A 21,827-nucleotide genomic window follows, 5' to 3' on the forward strand; every position below is an offset into this window, starting at 1 on the left:
ATCCATCTGTTCCTGCAATCCCTTTAGATTTGTAACCTTCATTTCGTGTTGCCTCTCCCTGTTCTTTCTACAAAAACAAATGACACCAGGTTAGTCTGCAATAAATTTCACCTGCTAATTATCCGCCCATTCCATCAACATTTCTAGATCCCTTTGGAATTCTACACTATCCTCCTCACAGTTCACAGTGCTTCTAACTTATGTATCATTGGCAAATGTTGGAATTGTGAGCTTACAACAAGATCTGGCTGATGAATTACCGGAAGGGCAGGGGCCCTGACACTGGACACAAGAAATAGGAACAGCAGTAGACCACACGGCCCATCGCACCTACCCTGCCATTCGATGGTATCATGGTTGACCTTGGGCCTCAACTCTATGTTTCCACCATTTCCCGATATCCCACAAGTCCCCGAGAGACCTGGGGAGCTCCACAAGATAACTTTCTTCAGTCCAAAATGCAACAGTTCACCACAAATCTTTGGTTCCCGTCACTCAGCTCATTTCGTATCTGTGCTGCTATTGTCCCTTCTATTCAATGAGCTCTAACTTTCCTCAGAAGTCTTTTGTCCAGCACTTTATCAAATGCCTTTTTCAAGTCCATTTAAATCACGTCAAGGGCTTCACCCTCATCAAAATTCTTTGCTGTCGCATCAAAAAAAAAACTAACTGAAGTTAAGTAACACGATTTGTTCTTACCAAATTGTTAGGAAGTAGAGAGGTTTAAGTAAATTATACTGGTATTTGCAAATGTTAGGAAAGAGTTTTAGCTTTAAAGTTTAAGTTTGATTTGTATTTCTGTATGTGTGTTAAGAAAGGTCAAATGGAGTTTTAGTTTCGTTTTAAAAAAGTGCTTGCATCTCTAATCAGGTTTACGACTTATGAAGTTAAGCAAACACATCAGTAGAAGAATTGGGCTGTTGCCTAGCAACAGGGAGGCAGAGAGGCAGGTCCCTCCCACAGACACACACACAGAAGGAGAGAAACAGCAGTTTTGATTTGGAAGCTGCGGACCTCGGTTGGTTTTTGAAAGTTGCTGCCGGGAGAGACTGGAAAAGGGGGCAGATAGTTAGTCCCAAGCGAAAGAAAAATCCCAAAATCCAGGGGAGTGGAAGAGGGGAAAATACGAAAAAGACCTTCTTGTCAAAGGAAGGATGGGAACCTGGAACAGGTCCTGTTAATGAATTTAAGAGGAGGGGCAGAGGGAATGGCTTCAATCCTCGTGTGAAAGGCGGAGCGCAGTGAAACTGGTTGACTCACGGCTTGACAAGCTTCTGTGGGGAGTTGAGGAGTGATCCATAGCATCTGGTTATGGTGGTATCTGTCACTTGGTTTCAGAGTCTGGTGTGCCTTACCACAGGGTGCCTATTGATACATGGATTGTGTAATTACTGTGGAAATTAAAGAATAAAATAGATTTTGCAACTTGCGTTATCCTTACAAATTTGTCTCCACCTGTAAGGTTATAGTTGTGGATGAAAGTGTATTGTAACATGGTTCATCTTTTCTCATTGAATAAATGTTTTATTTATTTTCTGGTAAAATTTGATCAGCTGACTCCTCTGACTCTTTTCAGTAGTTACTTTCCATGTATTTAAACAAACAAATAAAAGTTAGAATCTATCAAGCTGGGCTCCACTCTGGGTTTAGGATTGTCCAGGGGTAATCACAGCTGGGACCATAACATAATCCATGCTGCTTTTACATATTAATGTGCATTTTCCCGAGGTAATTTTCATGTTGTTGGGAATTTTCCTTTCTGAAAGGTAGCTCACCACCCAGGTTAAACTGGCTGCCCTGTAGTTTCTGGGCTTATCCTTACACATTTGTTTGACAAGGATGTTACAATAGCAATTCTCCACTTCGCTGTCACCAAAGCGAGTCTAAGGAATATTGGAAAATTCTGGCCAGCGTCCCTGCAATTCCTGCTCTCCTCCCTCAGTATTCTGAATGCACCTCGTCTGTGTCTGGTCCTAAACAACTTTAAGCACATACAGCATATCAAATACTTTCTCCTGAAATTGTTTATTACCTTTACACTAAAATATCGATCGAGGTGAAACGGCTCACTTTCTGCTCAGTACAATTCCTAGAACAAAAACAAAATATGATCAAATCAAATTCACACTATGGGGCCACCAGACCTGGCCGTCTCAGAGAAGTTTACAATTCTCTCAGAGAATACAACAGCCGAATGCATTCATCCAGAAAATTGGGTCGTCTAATTAGTGTTTTCGGGTAACATTACAGTGCGATTAAGTGGGCAATTGTGTTTTTTTTCAAATTGCCTTCATGTGTGTTTCATTGATGAGTTCTCTGCAATGGTGGGTCCAGTTCTGAAACTTACCCCTGATATAAGTAAACCGCTCTACCTCGACTCACTGCGAGTTTTATACGATGCACTGGGCTACTGACACGACAAGTAACAACTCGTGAGAGCGCGCATGTAACTTGTAACAGAGACGGCTCACATTCTCCCTTACGAAACGTCCCATAGCGAGAATCACACGGCCATACCAATAATGTAACTGTATGTATATAACTCAGCCAATATAGACATTCATTGGCACCCAAAAGATATCAACCATTCTTTCAGAGCGCTCTAGGTAAAAGAGAACATTGAAGAAATACATCAGGCAGTGTCTAGGCCGGGCAGTATCCATGGAGACGGCAAGAAAACTCAAGTTTCAGTTACACTCATTCTCTTCTTGGGATAAATTAACTCATTCTCTTATTAGGATAAATTAACCGTCTGATTACATGAGCAACAGTTTCTTCATTTACTCCACCTATTTTGCAGTGATAATTTGGTTATAATGACTTCTCAGGTTCTAAAAACTCGCCCGGGTTTAAGTAAAACCCGCCTTTTCGCTCTTAAAAAATATGCATCACAAGTGGTAACACACGAGGGCTCGTCCGGGATTTGAACCCGGGACCTCTCGCACAATCATTTAACGAAATTCCCGAAGCGAGAATCATACCTCTAGACCAACGAGCATTCCACAAGTAAGCGAGATAACCGCTATGTGCATTCATTGTCCTCCAGAGTGCGTGAACCCTCTTTTGGGTTTCTGTCGTAACACCAGAAAACAATTAAGAATTACACCTCATGGCAGGCAGCAGCGTGGACAGTGAAAGGGTGTTCACGTTTCAGGTCGATGACATTTCATCAGAACTCAGCAATGCTAGAATTGTGATCAGTTTTACACTGTAACTCCTGACACCGAGCTGGAACAGGAACTCGGCACCCACTCAGTCTGCCGGTGCGTGCGCCGTTCCTCCCACCGCTGACGACCTCGTTGTTCAGCCGTTGACGGTCGCCCACTTGCTGCCTCCCACTCACTCCCCTGCTCCCGAATGCCAGGTGCACAGACCCGGGGCCCTCGCCACCTCGCTCGCTGCGCTATATGCCAACACTTATGCCGCACCTCTCGCTACCCGACTACCAAGCCGCTCACCTCCCACTCGGCACCTCCCTCCTGACTCTTGTCGCCGCCCATCTCATCACAAGAACTGAGGAGATGGTGACAAGCAGAACAGCAAGTGAGGCGGTGAGGGGTAGGGAGCAGGCCGGAGAGCGGGAGGTTACTGAGGCGCCGAGCAGTCCGGCAAGCGAGACGGTGAGCAGGACAGGGACAGAAGTGCCGAGAGAGGCACACAAGAACAAGAACACGAAAATCAGAAGCAGCAAGAGGCCATTCAGCCCCTCGAAGCTGCTCCAGCATGGCTGATCTGAATGTGGCCTCAACTCCACTTTCCTGTCTGCCCCCCATAATTCTTTACTCATTCCTTTGTCAAAAATATCTCCAACTCAGCCTTGAACATTTTCAATGACCCAGCCTCCACTGCTCTCTGGGGAAGAGAAATCCGCAGATTAATGTCCCACCGAGAGAGAGAGAAAACAAATTACCTTCTGTCAGCCTGAAATGGGAGAGCCCGATATTTTTAAACTGAGTCACCTGATTGTAGAGTCCCCCACAAAAGGAAACATAGTCTCAGCAGCCACCCTGTCAAGTCCCCTCAGGATTTTATATCTTTCAATAAGATCACCTCCCGTTCTTCAAAACTCCAATGGGTATAGGCCCAACCGCCTCAACCTTTCCCCATAAGAAAACCCTTCCATTCCAGGAAGCAGTCGACTGAATCTTCTCTGACCTGCTGTAATGCAATTATATCCTTTCTTAACTAAGGAGACTAAGACAGTCCACAGTCCACCAGATGCTGCCTCACCAACGCCCTGACTGATATAGAGTATAACTGTGGGGAAACTTCCATAATTTTATATTCGATTCCTTCTGTAATAAACACCAACGTTCCATTCGCCTTCTTAATCACTTGCTGCATCTCTATACCAACTTTTTGAGGCTCATGAACCAGGACCCCCAGAACCCTCTGCACTGTAGAGTTCTGCAACATTTCTCCATTCACATGATGTACTGCTTTTAAATTCTTCCTGTCAAAGTGGACAAGTTCACATTTTCCCAAGTTATTCTGCATCTGCCAATTATTGTCTACTCACCAACCAATCTATATCGCTCTGTACACTCTATATGTCTTTCTTCTACAGTGAAGGCAGAAACAAAATACCCGTTCAACAGTTCTGCCAGTTCTTTGCTTTCCATTATTAATTCCCCAGTCTCACTATCTGCGGGACCAACATGCACTTAAAGAAATATTTATAAACATTTATAGACTGAATTCCGGATCGGGAGTGGGCCAGCGAGCGGAACACAGCAAAAACAGTGTTCATTTCGGGCTGAGTTTGATCTGCACCATCTCCGCTGCTGAAAGTGACCTGGAGCGTCACTGGCTTTGACGTCACAGACACGGAAACTCCACGTGTGGAGCGCGTGCTCTCTGCTGTTCCGGTGTCAACAAACTCAGCCAAAAGGCCTTTCCCATGTGGACCAACATGAGAACTTCCCGGGAAGTTTACATTTACCCCTCCTTCATTGGACCGTCCTCGAATGCCTCCGACCCTGAACTAGAGTCAGAAACTTGGAACAGATCCCAAACAATTAGCTTGCTAGATGCCCAGGAAAGGTTAAACAGTTTAACTTCTGGTCTATCACCTGGGTAACTGCGCAACTGAATCCTCAGTCGCCCCGATCCGACCACCTGACCCCTCCGCGGATCTCCTGACTGGCTCCCAACCTGTATGTTGACGCGGTCACGCACTTTAACCATCAGACCCACCTACGCACTCACCCACCAAACTCATTCACTCAGCCAGCTATCTACCTACACACGTCACTCACCTATCCATTCATTCAGTCACTAGCTCACCCAGTCAGTCATCTATTCGCTCCCTCACAGTCAATGACTCGATATTTAAATTACCAGAATATGGCAGTTAATGTTGTAAAAAGGGGCCATGTACTTTCGTTCCATGACTCTGCCGCTGGGTTTAGATGTCCTACCACCTTCAATGATTTACGTACCTAAACATCCAAGTCCCACTGCTTCTCCACCTCCCTTAGAGTTATACCCTTCATTTTATATTGTCTTTCAAAGTTCTTCCTTCCAAACCTCTCTCCATTGAACTTCATCTGCCACCTGTCTCCCCATTTCCACCAACTGGTCCAAGTCCATTTGAAGTTCTACACGATCCTCAACACTCTCCACAATGTTTCCAAGCTTTGTATCCTCCGCAAACGTTGAAATTTTGTCCTGGGCACAAAGGTCTCGGTCATTGATATTTATCAGGAACAGCAAAGGTCCCAACCCTTCCGCCAGGCCGAAAAACATCCATTAACCACCAACCTCTGTTTCCTGCCACTCAGCCAATTCTGTATCCTTGTAGCGGCGAAGCGGCTCTACTCCTTTTGCCAACTGTTTCGCTATTCGGTGGCGAGTTTTCTTCTGTTCAGTGGTTCAGATTGGAAAGTGGGGTGTGACTGGATTCACCTGTACAGAGAGGGGTTGGTGACGGTTTCCCTTCTCCGATGAACCAGTTGCTGATTTGCTTTTATCTAAAAATCGACTCTGGTGGGACTCGAACCCAGAAACTTTGAATCTCTTATACAACAGCAGCTAGAAGTCCAACACGCTACCGTTGCGCCACAGAGCCCAGAACATGTAATGCACATTTCCTATTCCACATAAGGGAATTTCTGACGTTGTAGAACAAAACGTTCAAACGGTCAGCGATTTCCTCCATTTGAACAATGACGACATTTCAAGAGCACTCATTGCCTGTGAAGTGTTTTGGACGTCCTGTGGTTGTGAAAAGAGCGATAGAAATTCGAGTGAAAGAGCGATTTCCTTCAAAAGGACATATTCAGGTTGGAAAATAGGGCGGCTGAATTTTTTTGCAGAGAAGGGTGAAGTGATTCATTTTGGTCGGAAGAACACAGGGAGAAAAGAGAAAATAAAGTTTACAATTCCAAAGACGGTGCCGGAACAGCGGGAAATGATGTACATCTGCATAAATCATTGAAGGAGGCTGTGCAGGCTGAAAGAATAGTTCATGAAGCATACAATATCCTCGGCTTTATGAATGGGAGCATAGATTACAAGAGCAAATCCGTTGTTTTGAACTTGGAAAAGACAGTATTTCGGCCACAGCTGGCGTATTGCGCCCGGTTCCGGACATCACACTTTAGGAAAGATGTGAAGGCATTGAAGAGGAAGCAGTAAAGTTTCACGAGAATATTTGGCGGCGAGGTACTTAAATTACCTCGATACATTGTAGCGGTAGGGGATATTTACCTTGGAGACGAGTAATCTGAGAGGAGATTTCTTAGAGTTCTTTGCAGTCCCGAGTCTTCTGGACAGAGGGTGGGTGATGATTTGGACATGGGCTGCTTCAGTATCGGAGGTGTTGAAAATGGTGCTGAACATTGAGCAATCATCAGCGAACATTCCCAATTCTGCTGGAAGGTCAATGGTGAAGCAGCTGAAGATGGTTGGACCTAGGACACCGCACCGAGGAACTCCCGCAGTGATGTCCTGGAACTGGGATGATTGATCTCCACAACCACAATCATCTTTCTTTGTGCTGGGTATGACTCCAACCAGCAGAGAGCTCCCCATCCCCGCCCCCGATTCCCATTGTCTCCACTTTTGCTGGGGATCCATAATGCCACACAGTCAAAAGCTGCCTTGATGTCAAGGGCAGTCACTCTCACCTCGCCTCCGGAGTTCAGTTTGCCTTGGAGGACGAGGGGAATCAGGTTGTTTTGTTTGGCCACCCAAGCTGAATGTTGGGCTTGAGGTGGCGATCAGATTCGGAGGGGAGGGTGACAACCTTTCACTGAGTTTCAACATTGCAGATCAGACTTTGGAGGGATTTCTGCAATATTCCCAGGACGTGGTGATCTCATTCTTAGAGCAACACACTTACACTGAGGACAAGTTGCACCATGTAAAATAAAATGGAGATGTGGGATGTCAGAATCTGTTCAACACTGATTCACTTTTATTCATTTCTGCATCCTAGAGTATCAAAGTGGTTTGTAACTGTAAAAAAATAAATAAAATTCAGAAGATTCAGTCCAATACCTCCACAGTTTCCACTATTACAGCCCTCAGCATTTTCAGATGCATTCCATCTGGTCCCACTGACTTATCAACATCAAGCACAGCCAGACCTTCTCATATCTCTTCTTTAACACGAGTTATATGTTAAAAAGTCATTTGCAAATTGTCGATGGAGGATTTGTGCCCTCTTATTGAAGAGGGTTTAAAGGAGAGGAGCGAAGCATTTGTGCTGAAGAAGTGGGATCAGTGAAAATAAAAGTAACAATAAGTGGAATGAAGGGGGCGGGCTGTTCATGGGCTGACTGGAGAATTTCATTAGGATTTATTCATTGGAGATTGGAAGGTCATTTTTCCAAATCTTTAAGAAGATTAACGTTGAAGGAAACCTATCTTCATCGATAAGGAATCATTAGCTAAGTTTATAAAAATAACACGGATAGATAGGATTCAAAGAATTGGAGGGGTATCACGTTGTAATGTGGAATATAAGATCTTGGTGAGGGCTTTAGGAAGAACATCAAGTCCTTGGAGAGCGTGCAGTGGAAATTTTCTGGAATGGGATCAGTGGTGAGGGATTCCATATGTGGATGGACTGAAAAATACAAACTGGAGATGCTCTTATCAGAGAGAATGTTAAGGAGAGATTTAGTACAGATATTTAAGATTAGCCGATGTATTTAATATCAGCCCAGGTATTCATTTCTTATACACATTAAGCAATATTTTTCCCATTGATGGAATGTTTGAAAACCAATGATTAGATAAAAAATAAATCGTGGAGAAATGTTTCACACTGCTCCATTCCAAACAGTTCCTAACTTGACGTGATACATTTTGTTCTGCTTACTGGAGCCGCATTTCCAACATTGCACACCAGGCTGCACTTTCAGAACCTTCTTGCTAACTCTTCACGGCTGGAAAAAAGGATATGAGACCATGACTTAAAGCTAGGATCGGCTCTGAGGGGATGTTAAGATGAGGGATTGTGAAACCATCGTGCTTTTCACACGTGGGTTCGAATCAAGTTATTGGATATTTTTAGTTAATTGCTTCTTCCTGTTTGAGTAGGTTTTGCATAAAAAAGGCCTGGAATCGGATGGTTGTCAATGTCTCACTGGAGATGACAAGTGGCAAGTAACATTCGCGCCACACAAGTGTCAGGCAATAATCATCTCCAAGAAGTAGGAATCCAACTACTACCTTGATGTTCAATTGCATTACCATCACTGAATCCCCCACTATCAACATCCAGGGAGTTACCATTGACAAGAAACTGAACTGGAATAGCCATATAAACATTATGCCTACAATAGCAGGTCAGATGCTAGGAATTGTGCGACGAGTAACTCACGTCCAGGATCCCCAAAGCCTGTCCACCATCTACAAGGCACAAGTCAGGAGTGTGATGGAATGCTCCCCACTTGCCTGGATGAGTGCAGCTCCCACACCACCCAAGAAGCTTTACACCATCCAAAACAAAGCAGCCCCCATGATGGAGACCACATCCAAAAACATTCATTCCCTCCACTGCCTACGCACTTTAGCAGCAGTGTGTACCATGTTCAAGGTGTACCGCAGGAACTCACCAAGGCTCCTTCGACAGCACCATCCAGACCCTGCACCACTACAATGTAGAAGGGCAAGGTCAGCAGATAGATGGGAACACCACCACCTGGAAATTCCCCTTCAAGCCATGAATTGGAAATATATCGCTGTTCCTTCACTGTCGTTGGTAAAAATCCTAGAACTCCCCTCCTGACAGCACTGTGGACGTACCTACACCACATGGACTGCAGAGGTTCAAGAAGGCAGGTCACCACCACATTCTCAAGGGAATTAGGGATGGGCAATAATTGCTGTCCAAACCAGCGAAGGCCAAATACCTGGAATGATTTTTTTTTTAATGGAATATTTCAGACTTAATCAAAATTGATACTGAGCTATTACAGTTCTTTCCCCAGATTTTATTGGATTGATGAACAAATAGGATTCAGGAAAGGGAGCAGGACTTTTCCTTCCCTTTCATTCTCTGGATTTACAGTGGCTGAAAGAGCAGCTGGAAAAGTTAATGGCGATGGAGCAGAAAAAAATAACATTGTCCTTGTGGAACACATTTAGTTTGACATTTTCTTAATAAGTTCAGTGAGTGAGCAAGTTTTAGCAAATGAGCTTTAAAGTGAAGGGCCATCTAATTAAACCTATGAAATATAGAAAAGGTTGTTTATTTTTGTGGTGAGATTCCTGAAACTGTGGAGGAGCAGAGAGAGATGAACAGACATCATTAAAAGCTCGTGGACAGGAAGATAAAAATAATATCTAAGACTAATAGAATACAAAGTATTGGGAATCATATTACAGGTGTATAAAACCCTGTTTAAATCGCTGCGTTCTGTTCCTGACAACAGACCTGAGGGATGTTAGATTGGCCTTGGAGTGGGGGCAGCAGAATTTCATCAGAGTGATACCAGATTCAAATGATGAGGACAGATTGTAAATACTAGTATTGTAATGCCATGAATATCAGAGACTATGGGGTGATCCAACTGAGATGTTTACGGTGTTTGAATGATTTGACAGGGTAGATAGAGAGATACTGTTACCTCTGGTGCGACGGGAGGTGGGGGCCGGGGGTTGGGGTGGTGCCCTCAACAAGGGCGCTTAACCTTTAAATTAGAATGAAGCCTTTCAGAGGTAATTTCAGGAAGTGCATCTTCACACAAAGGATGGTGGAAACTCCCTCCCCCAAACAACTGTAAACGCTGGGGGTCAACCGAAAAGTTCCAAACTGAAATCGATAGCTCTTCTTTGTTAAGTGTTTTAAGGATTACAAAACGAAGAGGGATAAATGGAGCAAAAAGACAGACCAGTCATGAGTTCATTAAATGGTAGGACAAACTTGGGGGAAGAATACGTTACTTCTGTTCCTCCACTCCGAATTCATAAATAAAAACTAAATCTGGGAGGAACTGAAATGAGGTGTCATCACTTGGTGGTCCCATTATTCTCGCAACATTGACAATCTCTAGTGCTGAGCTACAATTCCACACACAACTCGTCTCCCAGGAAATCTGGCAGGAAGAAAATTATCCTCTCCAACCTGCATTTCCCACATTTTACCAGCTGCCAATCCTTTGATCATCATTTGGAAATTGAAATCGGTCTATTGCCCCACTTCCATGGTGATTTCGGGAATAGTCAGCAGGGGAGCAGCATCAGAAAGCAGTTGTTTTCCTCTCTGTTAATATTGTCTCAATGTCGACATGCCTCATTCATTAGATGGGGAAATGAGCTTGTATTAATCCAGTGATGAACAAACCTGTTCCATGTTACAAGCATTTACTGTGTTAATTTTTATAATATCAGATGACAATTTCTCGTTGAAACACAGCAAACTGCTCCCAGGTACTTTTATGAGCTTGTGAAACAAGACAATTCCAGTTTCCACACATAATGAAGCCAAGCGGGAGGAGACAGCTGTTTCACAGTGATCAGATATTGGAGTTGATGAAGAATGTTTTCTGAAGATCAATGTGTCCTTTTGGAAATCTGGAATGGGTATGGTTTTCTATATTAAACTTTGACCTTTCCGTTAGTTCTTTATGTGCAGCTGTTTTTGGTGGTGTTATTGAGACAGGGATATTGGTCAGGGCAGCAAGAGAAATCACTGTGCTTCTTCAATAGCGCTGGGAAATCTTTCATCTCTTTAAAAACCTGCCACCAGTTATTGCTCAGGATTAGCCAGGTGTGGTACACCGAGGATATTCACTTATTGAAATCAATGCTTTTCACAGAAAGCATTAGTTCCTGTCAAGCAAGTATAACAGTTTCATAATATTTTTCTAGTTTATTGCGAAGTAATTTTATGGGGTAAGTATAGTTGGGTCTGTCTGTGTGTAATGTAATTACATCTGGAATCAAGTTTAACTCATCAAAAGAAGCTGGGTGCTTGACATGCTAATGAGTAAACATGGAAGCTGGATTAGCATGTAAGGTGTGAAGGGAATTTGCATTTTTAGATAAATGAAGGGATATTTGGATTTCAACGGTATCTCAGTAAGTTTTCAACTAGCCAGATAAGCAAGGCTAAGGAACATGTTTATTTTTTCCAAAGGTTACTGGAAATAGTGGCGACATGGGAGATTTTTAGATTGTGAAGAAGATACAATTTCATCGACATCTGGGTCTATAGAATTTACATATCAAGAAGAGAGAAACATATATAAAGGAGAATGAAAGGTGATGTTGAAAAAGGGCATGTAAGATCTAACAGGAGTGTGTGAAATGGCCTCAATGAAGCCTCCAGCATTTTTGTGTAAGTCTGCTGTCTAACTAAACGGGAGTTGAAGAAAAGCCATATGGCATTCCATTGTCCAGGATACTGTGTTAACTTGCTGAGTCTGCTTTAATTCTAAAATCTATTTCAGACCTTAAAGGGTGTGTAACTGAGGGGTTCAGGTCAATTAGTAAATTGAGGAGTTATTATAGTGCTATTTGTAGTCTTATGTATGTGCTTGACATCTTTTGCTTTTAATACACATATTAATTTAATTTTTAAAATTTCGAAATGTCCTGTCAGACCCATTGCTCCTGAATTCAGTGCACACATCTCGTAATAAATACAAATGCAAAACCCTTGTGACAACACGACCAACTATCCCTCTTGGATTTGGTCCATATCTTCTGCCACGTCATAACAGTCCCTCACACACTCTGATCAATTAACGCCTGTACCCTTTATTGCTGACGGATTTCTTGTCATTTTGAGTACCCACCTGAGTTGAGTTTTAAGTCAGATTTCATGTTTTCTGGAGCAAAACTGAAACTGATTCAGGAAAAATGAACAGACACTTTCTGTCAGAAAGGGGCAGCTAATTTCTGCACAGGAAACACACACAAACAACAATGTGAATATGCTTTGGGATGATGATTGAGTGCTCGGGGGCATAACTCCACTGTTCGTGTGTCTTCGGCACAGTGCAATGGGGTCACTTTGGATAAAATAAGAGGTTGGGCAGGGCCTTGGTTTATCATCATTATTTAAGGGCTGCACCTACAATAGTGCAGCCCTCCCTCAGTACTGTACTGGAGTGTCAAACTTCCTTGTTACACACAAATTCTGGCACGGGTTTTGGGGACATACACTTATCTTTCAAAGCCAAATGCGACCTAATCAGCCCCACTGAAAGTTTTAACAAATCGCCCAATCCACAGCTACAGGACTGGGGCAATTATGAGGTCATCCCCTGGCAGGTCACGTGACAGATGGGGCCACGATGCATCACCACCAGGTTTGTGACTTGATTCAAACCCAAAATCCTGTCACAATGACTTTTCAAATAAATCTGTCGTCTACTTGCCAACACAGCAGTAACACTTTCTGCCTAACCATGAGGAGAGCTAAGGAGACATGCACAAAACTAAATCCTTTAATAAAATAGTTCAAAAATCATTTAGGCTGAAATTCTGTGAGGGAAAAGTCAAGTTATCATTGAGAACTCTGCTCAGAGAGCTTCATTGGACAGGAGAGAAATTAGGCAAAGAATCCGAGTTTATCGACACCAGCAAACAAGTTGACATCAAAACTGGATCAACTCCCATGAAAATCAATGAGTAAATGCTGAGAGCTCCGAGCACCATCAGTTGACCAAGTAGAGATATTGCCTGGATAAAGCATTCTGTTCAGGACAGGATTTATTGAACTGAATCGAATAGACAGGTCTTTGCACAACAAGTCAGTCATTTCTAGATTTTAATTTGAAAACCTCCAGTTTGTTGCAAGATGGAATTCATATAAATTATAATTACAGTACAAATGAGTTGATAATTCAAACACAAACGTTGCTTTCAGGTAAATTAAGTGGGACAATGAAATTACAACCAAGAACTCAATTGACCTGGGAGCTCAAACACAGAAAAAGTTAATTGCAGAGTGAAGAGTTTATAATGTGGATTTGTTGAAAGTGGAGATTAGGTGTAGAGGGGGAATGAGCTGCTGTGTAAATTAAACCGAGAGACAACAGCAAAGATACAAGCCGGAAGGAGCAGAACATTCTAAATAACGAAAACTTTAATTAAACAGGCAGCTCATTTCAGTGTAATATCGGGACAGCTGAGAGCTGTTGACTACACATCCTCTGCTCTGTTGGAAATCCAAAAACAGGCTGATGATAGACGTCAGATTCATAATAAATTAGGGAACCAAGCAGAATACAGGAAGTACAGAGGAGAGCTCAAAAAGTAAACTTGAACAGCAGAGGGAATGTATGAGAAAAGATTTGCAGGTAACACAAGGTAACACTGAAGGCTATTAACAATAAATGGACTGTTACTGAAAGGGAGGCTGTGCAGGCAGAGGGGATGGCTGAATCTCTACATGGCAGGAGAGATTAAATGATGAAAGAATTGGTGCTGCAAGGAAAAAGGGAGAGGTAAAGGAACAAGTAACAAAAAACTGAGATGTGTCGAAAAGAGGTGTGAATGGAAAAATGAGGAGCAGCTGCCACCCGAAAGCAAACGCAACAGGAAAATGAGGTTAAAACCAAATGTGAAAAAAAGGAGTCAAAATGGGGACAGAAGTTACAGTTTGAAGAATATTAGAGATTTAAGCAGCTGTAGGTCATTCAGCCCTTCGAGCCTATTCTGCCATTAAACACGATCATGGCTGATCTGATTGTACCCTCAACCCCACTTTCCTGCCTGTCTCCCGCAACCCTTGACTCCCTCGTAGAATCTGTGCAACTCAGCCTTGAATATATTCAATTATCGAGCCTGAACTGCTCTCTGGGGAAGATAATTCAAAGGCCAATGATCCACCGAAATCAAATTACTCCTCATCTCCATCGTAAATAGGGGACCAATTATTTTATTAACTGTCTTCCCTAGTTCACACTGCAAGTGTAATCCTTAGCACAATTGGGATTGTTTATTAAGTGTTGTCCAATTGCGGAATGATAGTGTGGAGTAATGAACTGTCTGGTGGAGTATAGGGTAGGATTTGCCCTCATGGTTCACTGTGTGCACGTATACATGGGTTGTCAAAGACACAGAAAAGTGATGTCCCTTTACATTCTATCTCACCTCTGACTGATTCTTCACAACATGAATTGGCCAAATGGCTGAGTGAGTTTCTGCAAACAGTTCTGAGTGAGTTTTCCACATACACGGTGAAGGGATTCTTCTCCTTTGTGAAGCCCATACAGGATTTGCATATCGATAGCAATGGCGTGTGCATGTGCTTGTTGCTTGTTTGACTTTGCTAGCCTCTTGATTAATGTACCACTCAAGGAAGCCATTCACATATGCACCATGTCATTATTTCATGATGATCTAGTCTCACTGCCATTGTCTGAATCTGTATTCATTGAACATATGAACTCAGCAACTCATGCAGTTCATTTCAGTTTTAATGGCACCATGTATGCCCAAAGAGATAATGTTGCCATGGGACACCCTCTAGGCCCAGCTCTTGTAAACATCTTTGCTAAGTTCCACGAGAAATGTATCTTCAGGAAATGACCCCTAACATCCAATCCCTTTCTTTTTTCTGATACACAAATTACGCGTTTTCTATGTCTGCATCAGCAGCTACATGTAAAACATTCCTGTGACACCTTAATGTGCTCTAACCTGCTCTATTCTCATTGAAATTGACCAGTCAAACGAGCCCCCTTTCCTCAATGTACTACTTGAGAAATCTGCCAATGCGTTCTCTACTACTGTCTACTGCTAGCCCAGCACCATTGTTGGGATTCCCACAGTTCCATGCGGTATAAGGTAGGTCTTGTCGGCAAACTGATAGGTGGGGACCAGACCATTTGCTAATCATGCAACATGATGCCAAAACCAGGCACTTCAAAGCTATCCTGCGGAATAATGGCTCCATCGATCAAATAATTGCTCACTGTATATCACACAAACTCATCAATGGGTCTAAGCCCGTTCTGAAAAGTCTGTTCTGAAAAGTGGCCAGTCTACCTCACATAACCCTGGAATGGTTTAGGTATCTCAAAAACGTGAACAACTAATAAAGCTACCCGTTTCACAATGCTACCATGCAGTAGCAACACGAGTGGCATTCTCCACTAACAGGATGCTGCTGTCAAGACTAAAAATATGTTCTGCCAACAACACAAATAACTAATGTTGTATATGAATTTCAGTGCCAGTGTGATGCGAGGTCTGTGGACATTTGCCCCAATGGCTGTTGGATCGTACCAAACAGCTTAGGCCTTCAGCTCTTCACAACAGGCAAAATACTGAGCATACTCACCAAGATTCTGCTTGAAAAGCTCAGAACATAGTGTCCAACATTGGATGTGATTTCACAGAAGGACAATACTTACTGACCAATCCTGATTGTGCTAAGAATTACACGAACATCAGTTATGATCCCGGCTGATGGTAAAACTGGATAAGTCAGTTCCCGGAGTGAAACCTGGCTGGATAGAACCCAACCCAAAGATTCTGAAGAAATTCACAGGTATTTGCTCATGAACTTTGAACACAAAGAATAAAATATTTATCAAAACAAGAAAAAGAAACTACATTAACTGGACAAAACAGTCAGAAAGATCTCAATACAAACAAAAGAAGGTGATTCAATTTCCCAATATTCCTTTGCCCAGCAATATCTTTACAGATGGATAAACCAGTGAAGAGTTACCACGGGTTTGTCACAAAGGCTTCTTGCTTGAGGCTGGCACATGTGCAAACTGTTTTGTTGTGGTGAATTCTTGAGCATTCACTTGACCCTTCTCAACCAAGACTTATCTCACCCAAAATAACTGCACTTTATACTCACTGTTTCAGTAGCAACACCACCGAACTGATCACGACAATGAGTCATATAACTGACTCTGCAGTTAACTATTGTCCTAGTAGCCTTGTACTTTTCTCTTCTCAAGAGCCTAAAACATCCCTGCTTAACTCTTTGATGCACATTGAACTCGTCCCTCTCTTTCTCTGTCTCTGTGTCACTTGAACACTGTCGGTAGGCAGCAACCCAGATTTTTTTTCTATTGTGTGTTTCTTTTTTCCCCAAAATCACTAAACATCTAACCCCTTTACTGACCTGTCAGCCAGGGTACCACCCAGGCTTCTAAGTCCCAAGGCGAATTGAAAAAAAAACTTGTGAAACTGGAATGACTCTACATTTCTGACATAAAAAATACACACACATGTATCTATCTATACACATTATATATATAAATACACACACATTAAAAATTGTACATAGTTCCTAACAACCAATTGAAGATTATCTGTCGCGCTCACTGTGTGCCTCACTTACACATGCTCAGGGATACATTTCTTCACACACAGGGCCACTACCGTTGCAAACAAAATGGACATGTCCACGCATTGCACTTCCTGCAACTGAAGAAAAGCTTGGTGGACAATCATTCCCTGATTCCTTCCCAGGGAAATGCCTGGAGCAATCAGAGTCGACTTGGCTGTTTGAAAAAAGCCAAAGCATGGCAGTTAACTCTTCCCTGTTACATTCCCATGGCAACCCCTCTACCAATCAGCGAATAATTGTCAACCAATCAGCACCCCCTTCTCATGCAGTATAAGTTTTTGTTCCCTTTGAGATTTGGTACAATTGTATCTGCTCTGTAAGTTAAAGTATTTTCAATGAGTTATTTAAGGTTTGTTAACATAATATCAAATACATTACTTAGCTGAAGAAAATAAAATATTATTTGTCGTTGAGCACATATACATAGGGGATAGCTGGGAAATAGGGTTGTGAAGCAGCAGAGCTGTGAGACCAAACAAGTAAATAAAATCTCTCGATAATACAAACTCTGTCTTGCTTTCGGCTTCACCAACTGGTTTGGATCCCATTAACACTGAAGAGGGAAAGACAAAAAAAATCGACATCATGTCTCTTTTTTTCAGGAATACTCAAGTTCTGTATTCCTAAGTGACAATTTCTACATAAATCTGTCACATTTCTCACCGTTCCCAGTTCCAACAAAGTGTCATGACTTGAAGCCACTGGTACTTCCAGATCTGCTGTGTATTTCCAGCATTTCCTGTGTTTATTTCAGATTTCCAGCATCCAGAATATTTTATTTTTATATTTCCATTGTATTATTGGTTGTTACTGTGGGATAAATTTTATATCTGCCTGGCCCTTGCACTGTGTCTGTGTCGGATATGAGGTGCACATGTCAGTCTCTAACAAACATGTGTGCCTATGGAAAAGGATTGCCTGTGCAGACAGTTCCTACCCTGATCCTTACAACTCCTCCCACACCAAGTGAGATCAGACAGATACAGGCCTCCTTGCACAGATACAGAAAGATGTCACACAGACACTAGTATTAGTCTAATTTTCGGCACCAAACCTTTGGAAATACGTGAAGGTTTTATGAAGAGTGCAGAAAGGGTTTACAAGAATGTTTGTAAGGATGAGGGGCTTTAGTTACATGGATAGATTGAAGAAGTTGTGGTTACTCTCCTTCGAAAAGAGAAAGCTGTGAGGAGATTTGGTAGAAGTGTTCAAAATAGTAAGTGTTCTAGACAATGTAGATAATGATAAAATTATCCTGTGGGCAGTGGGCATCGATTTATGGTGGTTGGCAAAAGTACTAATGGAGGCATCAGGATTTTTTTTAATGTAGGAAACCATTAGGATCTGCAATTCACTGCCTGAGAGTACGCTAAAGACAGGAGAATTTGGGGTTGTCAAAAGGGAATTGGATAAGCACCTGAAGGGAAAAGGTTTGCCAGGCTGTGGTGAGAGGCCTGGGGATCAGAAGTAGCTGAGTGGCTCTGGTGGAGAAAGACCACAGACACGAAGGGCCGAATGGCCTCTTGCTGTGCTGTAACTATTCTAAGCTTGTATGTATTTAAGTGTAGGATTCATTCTGTCTCACTATACCTCTGGCAAAGAATTTGAGTGTGTGATTCAATATATATATGTCAGTATCTAGGGATGTGTATGAGTGTATGATTCACTCTGTGTTGCTGTCTGTGGTGCACTATGAGTGTGAGATTCATTATGTATCTGTCAGTCTCTGAGACACTTTGGAAATCGGTATTCATTCTACCCAGAATATACTTCATTAGGTCATCTGGTCTAATTGGTACATTATTCCACAAGATGCTCCACCCAGAATACTCCATGTACAATTATCTGCTGGTCCATGAAATCCATTCTCCCTCCTGTACTTACCTAGCTTTCCCTTAAATACAGCTGTGCTCATTGATTTAAATGCTCAAGACGACAACAAGTCCCACATTCTACAGATTCCATGAGAAATAAGTTATATTGATTTTTTCATTGGATTTAATACTTACAACTCTATGTCGACCCTGTCACATCCCATCACTACTTCCTCACATTGACCTGAATCTGCAACACCAACAGTTCATGTTAATTCCCTCCGCTCTGTTGCAGTTCTCGGCTCTGGCCAGTAGATGTCAGCACACTCTGCTAGGTCGAAGTTTACGGATCAGAGATGGACAAAACAGGCAAGAATTGTTCACATTATATTAAGAGGGGAAGGGAAGGTCTTAGAATTACTAACGGTGGATATGACTTTTATTCTATTTTGCTATACAAGCAGTAATTATAATGTTGTGCTAAAGCCGTCAACATGTTGTGTGTGAATGTGAGATACATTCTTATCGGCCCTTCTCTGATCCAACTTGTGAATGTGGGATTCATTCTGTGTCTGTTACTCACAGGTGCTGTGTGAAAGGCACGCTGGACCTGTCAGTCTTGGTTACTGTATGTGAGTGTGGATACATTCTCCGTGAAACTGTAGGTGAATGTTGCATTCATTCTGCATTTGTCGATACCTGGTACAATATATCTGTGTCATAGTCAGCCTGTATCTTGCATTTCCAGGTACTGCATGAGTGTTGGGTCACGCCTTGAGCCTGACAGGGGAATGGGACGTATGCAACGGAAGTGTTCTATCAGTCACTTTCTGGTATTGAACGGGACTCAATCTGAATTTCTTAATGGTGATGGTGGTTTGTAAGTGTGCCTGTGTTTCACTCTTTGCCAATCAGTGCTACCGTATGTGAATGTGGAAACCATTCTGAATCTGAATGTCTCTTGCATTCCGTGGGAGTGTAGTTTCAGTCTGCATTTGTTATTCTTTGGAGCTGTGTATGAGTTTGACAGGCATTCTGGTCTGTCACTAGGGGAGTAGGTGAGTGTACGGTTCATATTGCACATTTCATTCTCTGGCACTATAAAGAAATTGGGGCTGATTTTATATCTGAATGTCTCTGGTGTTGTTTATGAGCATGGCAATCATATATAGCTGTCAGGCTCTCCTAATGTGTGAGCCTGGGTTTAATTCTGGGTCTGTCGATGGCATTCTATGCCTGTTGTATTGTTATGTAGGTTGGGAATCATATGAATCTTTCAGTCCCTCATGCTGTTTGTGAGCATGAGATTATTCTGTATCTGTCAGTGGGATTAATTCTGTATCTGTCAGTGCCTGCTACTGTATGAAATTTTGGGATTCAATTGGTATATTTCATTCACTGGTATTGTATGTGGAAGTGAATGAAATATACCAATTGAATCCCACAATTTCATACAGTCACTGACAGATACAGAATTAATCCCACTGACAGATACAGAATGAATCTCATGCTCACAAATAGCATGAGGGACTGAAATATACATATGATTCACAATTTACATAACAATGTGCATGTGTGTGTGTGTCTGTGTATGTGCATGTAGACTTGCATTTGTTTCTGTCAGCACCTGTTATCTATGCGGCTCTTGGACCCTTTCGACAATCTCTCAGTGGTATAATTGATGTGTCAGAATAATTTGGTATCACCCACACTGAAATATTGTGAGTGAGTGCAGTAAACAGTCTGTGTCTCTCAACACCTGGCACTGAACATGTGTTTGATAATCGCTCACTGGTACTCTGGGTGAGCAGAGGATTCATTGTGTAACCTTCAGTGTCAGGGACTGTTTGTAAGATTGGGTTAATTGTATATAAATTCCCAGCACAGCCACAGACCACTAATGTGGTCAGCTTAAGCAAACGATATGTGGGAGTTTTGGCCCAATATTAAATCTGTCACTTTGAACACAATTGGGAAAGATAATGAATCCTTTAATCTGATGCTGGATGGGTGTGCAAGTGTAACTCCAGTTATACTAATCGATTTGATCTGTGACATTCAGTCTGATTCTGAGTAAGAACTTTGACATGGATGTAAAATGGTCTGGAATTGTTATAGTATTTCTATTTGACACTGTGTGAGGATGGAGGATTAGTATGTAATCTATAGCTCAGTTCATATTCATCAAATTAATATTGTCTCTTTTAGTTTCATAATAAGGGTGAGTTTTAAACTAGAATCTGAATTTCTGTCTCAGGTTATACTAGCTTTCAGAATATCTCAAACTGATAATGTACTTGAGATTTGAACTTGTATCTCAGGTATATGTCAGGACACACTATGGGAATTAATGGTGCAATTTATAAGTCCATGATGTGTGTGAATACTGGGGTGGCAATTAACATGAATCTCAGTGTACATCATTAAGGTTAAGCCTGTAAGCTTGTAACTGGAAACGTGTCAGTTTTATCAGATGTTTAATTTGTAGTGAAGGCAGCACAACTGGGATTGACCCAGTGAGAATTTAGGAATGGGTGAGAATTTGGACTGGGATTTATGGAGACTCCCATCTGCAGGACTGAGTTTGGGTGACATGGATACAATGTCTATCTCTCCTGCTCTGTTTGATTCATGGATGGAAAATGATTCTGGAAGTATTTATGCTGTGTGAGACTGTGAAACTGATGACCTGTCTGTGTCTCTGTGCTCTGTCAGTGAGAATGTGAATACTGTGTGTGAGAAGGAGCTGGTGGGAACCTTCATTCTAATTTGGCTGGAGGAAACATCTCATTTATTCTGGTTCCTTCAATTATTTGCCTGTTGGAAAAAAGTATATCTTAGAATTTAAGTACAGCTGAGGTAGAAGATACTGATTCTATTAGTTTAATCTTTCTATTAATAATCATTATGAATGATCTGGGAAGTCTGGGAAGAGCGTCCTCTGCAGTCCCAATGGCCGGGAAGCAGTCTGGGAAGAGTGTCCTGTGCAGTCACCGTCGCCGTGAAGCAGTCTGGGAAGAGTGTCCTCTGCAGTCACCGTCACCGGGAAGCAGTCTGGGAAGAGCGTCCTCTGCAGTCACTGTCACCGGGAAGCAGTCTGGGAAGAGTGTCATCTGCAGTCACCATCGCCGGGAAGCAGTCTGGGAAGAGTGCTCTCTGCAGTCACCGTCACCAGGAAGCAGTCTGGGAAGAGTGCCCTCTGCAGTCACCGTCACTGGAAAGCAGTCTGGGAA

The 21,827-nt window shown here is 42.4% G+C and overlaps 1 protein-coding gene and 1 non-coding gene across 2 annotated transcripts in view; both read right to left on the minus strand.

The window, feature by feature from the left end:
- LOC144670314 (histone H2B-like) overlaps window positions 1–21,827 on the minus strand; it is a 1,149,071-nt gene that overhangs the window by 502,688 nt on the left and 624,556 nt on the right. The window lies entirely within an intron of this gene.
- On the minus strand, window positions 5,981–6,070 carry trnar-ucu (transfer RNA arginine (anticodon UCU)). Its single transcript is given in 2 exon segments — window positions 5,981–6,016; window positions 6,035–6,070. It is a non-coding gene; the product is annotated as a tRNA-Arg (tRNA).

This window comes from Cetorhinus maximus, chromosome 31, assembly GCF_964194155.1.
Source record: "Cetorhinus maximus chromosome 31, sCetMax3.hap1.1, whole genome shotgun sequence".
Lineage (NCBI taxonomy): Eukaryota > Metazoa > Chordata > Chondrichthyes > Lamniformes > Cetorhinidae > Cetorhinus > Cetorhinus maximus.